The sequence below is a fragment of the Equus caballus genome, chromosome 15 (assembly GCF_041296265.1).
Source record: "Equus caballus isolate H_3958 breed thoroughbred chromosome 15, TB-T2T, whole genome shotgun sequence".
Taxonomy (NCBI): Eukaryota; Metazoa; Chordata; class Mammalia; order Perissodactyla; family Equidae; genus Equus; species Equus caballus.
In genome coordinates, this window is record NC_091698.1 from 66,126,347 (window position 1) to 66,131,910 (window position 5,564).

Genomic DNA, 5,564 nt, shown 5'->3' on the forward strand with positions numbered 1-5,564 from the left:
TGGAGCAAATGTACAGGGGAATTTAATTTTAGAAAACGGGCAAAGAGAGTCAGAGCTAGACTTCCTCCTCCAACACACACAGCACAGGTGGAGAAGCCCGGGGGGAGCTGAAGTTCCCCAAATGCTCGGTTGCCATCACAACGGAAGAGAATATAACCTCTTTGTTACCAGGGCAGGCAATTATGTGAGTGTTCCTGGAAACCTAAGCCCTTTTGTGAGTTAGAGATGATGGAACAATAACGAAAGAAAGACAATCCTTTTATCACCAGAAAATAAGTGTTAGTTTTCAGACAACACTTCCGCATCTCGATGCCTGGGTGATGTTTTTCAGTGACCAACACAGGACTTAGGAAAAGACGTCGTGTCATGCTGTTCAAGGTCACTAAGATCTGGCCTTGCCCCCAGGTGTCAGGTGGGTAGAGCTGACCTGGAGACTGAGGTAGGATGTTTGAGGTACGCAGTACTGTCCTGGATCATTGGTTCCAGGTAATTCTGTCTGTCAGCCAGACAGGGAGTCAGGGAATCTTGCCTTACCATCTTTGTTTGCCTTCTTACTGAACCCTCTGTGGCATCTCCTCTCCCATCCCAGTTTCCCCATTCCTACTTGTTCTTTTATTTCAGTTCAGTGGAGTTCCCAAACTACCCCCAGAATCACTGGGAAAGCGACCAGTATTACTCTTCATCAGTGGCTGGTCCCACCAGTAGCCATCATTGTACTAGACTCTACTAGTCTTGACCTGTCCTGCCTTCATGGGCACCCACATTTCCATTAAGGGAGAGACTCGGGCAGTTGGGTGTCCTTTACCAAGAAACCTTACTTAGCCAAAATATTCAAGGAGGGAGAACTGCTCATTCCAGTCAATCTTATTCTCTAGTAAACAAAGGATTCAAGACCAGGGCCAGAATTTCAGTAGGCTGTGGTACAAAGGGGAGATATGAGAGAGACCTTCATTGCCTACTGTTTATACCTGAAACCCGTGGACTCTTAAAATATCAAAAACAAGTACTTTGGAAATCATCTATCTCAGCCTATTCATTTTATAGATAAATTGAGGCCTAAAGAGATTATTACCCAAATCCACATAATTCATTATAACAAAAGGATGTGTTACAATAGGAATGCCATATGTGACAGGCAGAGACAGGCCCACTTTGAGCTGCATCTGATGACCAGCAGGCTTTCTTCTTGATAAGAGAACATGCATAGTTTGATAAATAGTTATTGGTCAAAAGTCTAACATGTGGTCCCCAGTATGCAGTCAAGAAGGGAGGCATAGAGGCTGGCATTCAGATGGAAAGGCACCCAGATGGAGAGATCCATTTATCCCAGGATCTCTTAGAATTACTCTATTTGGGTCAAGGTTATATTTTCTGCAGGGCTGGAAGACTTGCGAGAAAAAACAATTGGTCCTGGCCACTTATTCTTGGTTAGTCCAAGAAAAGGACAAAATTATCCTTTTTATCCATAGCAAGTAAAGTGTGGCCAGTAAAATCAGCAATTAGATGGACTTCAAGCAACAGCAAACATTCAGAATTTGCTGCACTTTGGAATATCAACTGGGATGACTACTAGATATGAGAGGAAAATGGAAAATTAGGAATAGAACACTAAAAGGAAAAACAATAGGGTTGTTTTCTAGATTTTACTGAGACTTCATACCTGTAACTCTCTGAAGTGGGAACCAGGCTCATTTTTCTGGTTAAAAATGCCTGTTTATACTCAAGTGCCCTGTAGACATATCATCCCAAGTGTCGTCATGGCCAATAGCAAGACTGTTGAAGTAAAACCTATAAAACCATGACTTGACCCAGAGGACTCCTCAGAGAGAGGTCACAGTTAAAGAGACATAGTCCAGTAAACCAAAACATATTTTCAAAATAACTTTGCTTGTGTTTATCAAATACTGTGAATGGAGGTACATCTCATAAGGTTCCTTTCCTTCCCCATCCACTTTCCTCACACCTGCAGTTCACAGAATGCGTCTCTAATCCAAACCTTTCAAAGAAAACTCTTCCCCCAGCTCCATCCCAAGCCTCTTGTTTCCCTCATCACTTTCCCCCTCCATCCAACTACGTTGCAAAAGTCTAGAAAACCTCCCCAGCAGAGACAGAACACTGCTTCAACAAAGGCAGAGAAGACATTAAGCCAGCCTTCCCTCTCCCTCCATCTTGAGCAGATTAGATGAAGAAATGGCTGGACTCTCATTTATGAATAAGTTTAACCCCTCGTGAGTAAGACATGGGTAGATCTACTAAACATTTAAAATAAGCTATTAAAGGATAATTTTTCTTCAAGGTAAAGCATGACTCGTACAAAGAGACACATCTGTATGAATAATTTTATTTTACTTATTAGTTAATGAGGGAACCCGTAAGATGTTATAACACATAAAAAGGAAAATCAAGAGCAGACACATACACAGGCAATCAGGAATGCTGATATCATGCAAGTTCAAAGAATGAAAGATGCACAGCCCAAGAAAATCAGATAATCCAGAAAGAGGCACTATATAACATCTGGTAATCCATTGAAGGGACTCTGCAATCATTTCTTCCGGGCAAGGTCTAGCATTTCCACATTGACAAGGGCCCTGCTGTCCCTGCTAGTGCCTACCTGCTGGCATTCACCCAATTCCTGTGCCAAAATGGCCAATCCAGATGTGGAAAGAGCTATCGCTCATCTTGGCGGAACTCACTGGCACCCTGAATACTCTTTAGTCCCACCACACTATCCTATAGAGCAGGAAGAATCCCACTCCCTGAACTTCATGCGTATTTTGCTAAATAAACCTGAGAGGATGCCTTTTACCTCTAATGCTATACGGTGGTCTTGGTGACATAAGCCACCTTATTTTTAGCCCTGTCTTCCTAACATCCAGGTATTATTCCACAGGGACTAGACTGGAGGATGGCGTGAGTGTTTACCGCTAGCTACATTCAAGATCAGCACTCCATTTCATCAGGAAGACTCTCACCCTGGCTAACACGACCCATTCTCATTTCTCCCCTCTCCCTCTCCCCTCCCCCTTCTGCCTCTCTCCTCCCTCCCACTCCCCTCCCCCAACACAGTTTTTTCCCAGATGCTCCATGGTCCCCCATGCAAACAGATTATTGGCAGGTACAACCCACCATTCCTTAAGACTCAACTAAATCCTGAGGTAAGAACCTCAGCTAAAAGCCCTGAAGCTAAAAGCCCTTCTACTTAGAAGTGTCTTCCTGGGGAAGGAGGGTGGCGTGCAATGTTGTGGAGAGCTCAGTCTTCGGCCTCAGAAAGATCAGAATTTTAATCCCAGATGTGTCATTATCTATAAAATTAGATTAATAACGTCAACTTTTTAGGGTTGAGGATAAAAATGAAATAGTGTATGTAAAATACACTGCAAAGATATCTATTATTTTTATTTTTCATTATCCTGTTGGTCACTCTAAGGGCTGGTAGCTACCCTGGCTTTGCTCCCATCAATATTATTTATCAGTTGCATTCTGCATCTCATCTCCATAAAAGGCCTCTCATCTCCCCTCCCATGTGGTTCATCTGTATGTTTCCTATCTCCCCTTGCTCCAGGCTTAATGTCTCCCACTTTACTCGCTGATGAAAGCGTGCACCCAGTTCTGATGCTCTGACAGCTATACTGTATACCTGCACTGACACTAGCCCTCAGCAGTTATGCATCTATAAAAAGAAAGGCTGCCCCATCCCATTTTACCCAAGGCCCCTGGCATCCAGTACCTGAGCCATTGAAATTGCTTTGGTTTTGAATAGAAGTTTGTCAAAATCTTCATAAAGGGCTCATATGCAATTCCATTATCAAGAGGCATGTCCAGAAATGACAATGGTAATGAAAAATATTGACTAGAGCAGCAAAGCTCAATTTTTTAGCAGTCAAAATTACACCTTTTCATTAAACTGAGGCCCCAGAGAGCAAAAAAAAAAGATAATTAAGCAGACTTATGATGAAAAGTTACAGATAACTTCTTCCTGTTCAAGGTAACCAGAAGTGCAGACACTCAGAGAAGGAAGCATGTTGTGCAGAAGTCTAGGGGAATGGCCTCCAGGGGCATTTAAATTGTCATCTCTTCCCACAGCAGCTTCTTCCTCCCTAGTCCTCAGAGGCAGTCTCTGAGTCAATGTCAGTAGCATGCGACATCTCTGACCTCCTGGAGAGATGCAGGGAGCTCAACAGCAACAAATAGACCCCGTAGAAGAAACTCCAGAAGGCAATGTCCAGACTCGCACAGCATACCACTAGCCTTTGCTCAAAATCCACCAGGGGTTGGCTGTTGCCTACTGTATCAAGCCCTAACTACTCAGCTTGGCACCCAAGGTCGTCTTCAGACCAGCACAGGCCTGCTTTCCCCATCTGTGCTCCACTTCTCCCCCTACCCACTCCCATGCTGGTTAATCAACTCCTTCCCCACACTGTGCCCCGACCACTTCACCTTTGTTCATGCTGTGCCCACAATCACCTTTTCCAACCCTCACTCATGCCTTGATTCTCCATACTCTCATCACACTGATGTCTATATTTGTTCAAGGTCTGTTACTATCCTCTCCTTAATTAGACTGTGCATTCATCAAAAAAAGGGATGGGAATGTTTACATTTCTGTATACCCATAGTCCCTACCACAAGGCTGGATTCATAATAAGTTTTCAATAAATGTCACTGAACAGTTAACTCTCTTCTAGGTAAACAGAGCTGAACGTAAATGAGCATATTTTATGTCAAAGGTGAAGGGAAAACAAGGGAAAAGAATTCATGTTTGATGAATTCTAACTAGAAACTACACTGTGCTTCCCACGTTATCTTATGAATTCCTTGCAACGTCTATGAAATTGTGCTATCCCATTTTACAGATTAAAAAAAAAATTCCAGAGACATTAAGCAACTCTGCCAAGGGTAGGACAATTTGTAAATGACAGAGCACAATTCATATTCACCTCAATCTAACTCCAAAGCATGTGCTCATTCCAAGAATTTTTATCATCATCGTCACCATAGCCATTCTCATCTGCAGTAGCACTGAGCCATTTAACTACAGAGAGACCTTTAATGGGTGCTCTCTGCATCTTTTCAGGCTACAGACCTTAGGTAGACAATAGAAGACAGGAACCTATCCGTGACAAGGAAAAATTTTTACACTTCCCTTGACCACTTTCCAGAAGAGTCCACCAAACAAGCAAGGAGCATATGTCCCAAAAGGCCCCCACCCACATATTGATTCTTCTCCCATCTTTGACCAATTCACTGACTGGAGCAATGGTGAAGACTTGGGTCATCTGAATACACAAAAAACTCAAAGGTAGTTCAAGAAAAGGAAAATTAGGAAAGTCCTTACTCCGCCACATCCTAGTTGTGTGTCCCTGGATAAGTCTCTTCACTTCTTTGAGCTTTAGTTTCCTCATCAGTGACAGGATCCTTTGAGACTCCACAAGATGATGTGACACTAAGTGCTATAAAAATGTTGAAAGTAAAGATCCTAAATTCTCACATTAAAGTATAGATTTGACCTTACCTCTTTTGGAGAAGATATTTAACCAAATAAAGTGATTTCTGAAGAAGAA

General features: G+C 42.7%; 1 long non-coding RNA gene across 1 annotated transcript; it reads left to right on the forward strand.

The window, feature by feature from the left end:
- Positions 1-235: 235 nt before the first annotated feature.
- Positions 236-4,677, forward strand: LOC138917862 (uncharacterized). The gene is made up of 2 exons (XR_011426448.1): positions 236-412; positions 2,894-4,677. It is a non-coding gene; the product is annotated as an uncharacterized lncRNA (long non-coding RNA).
- Positions 4,678-5,564: the final 887 nt, after the last annotated feature.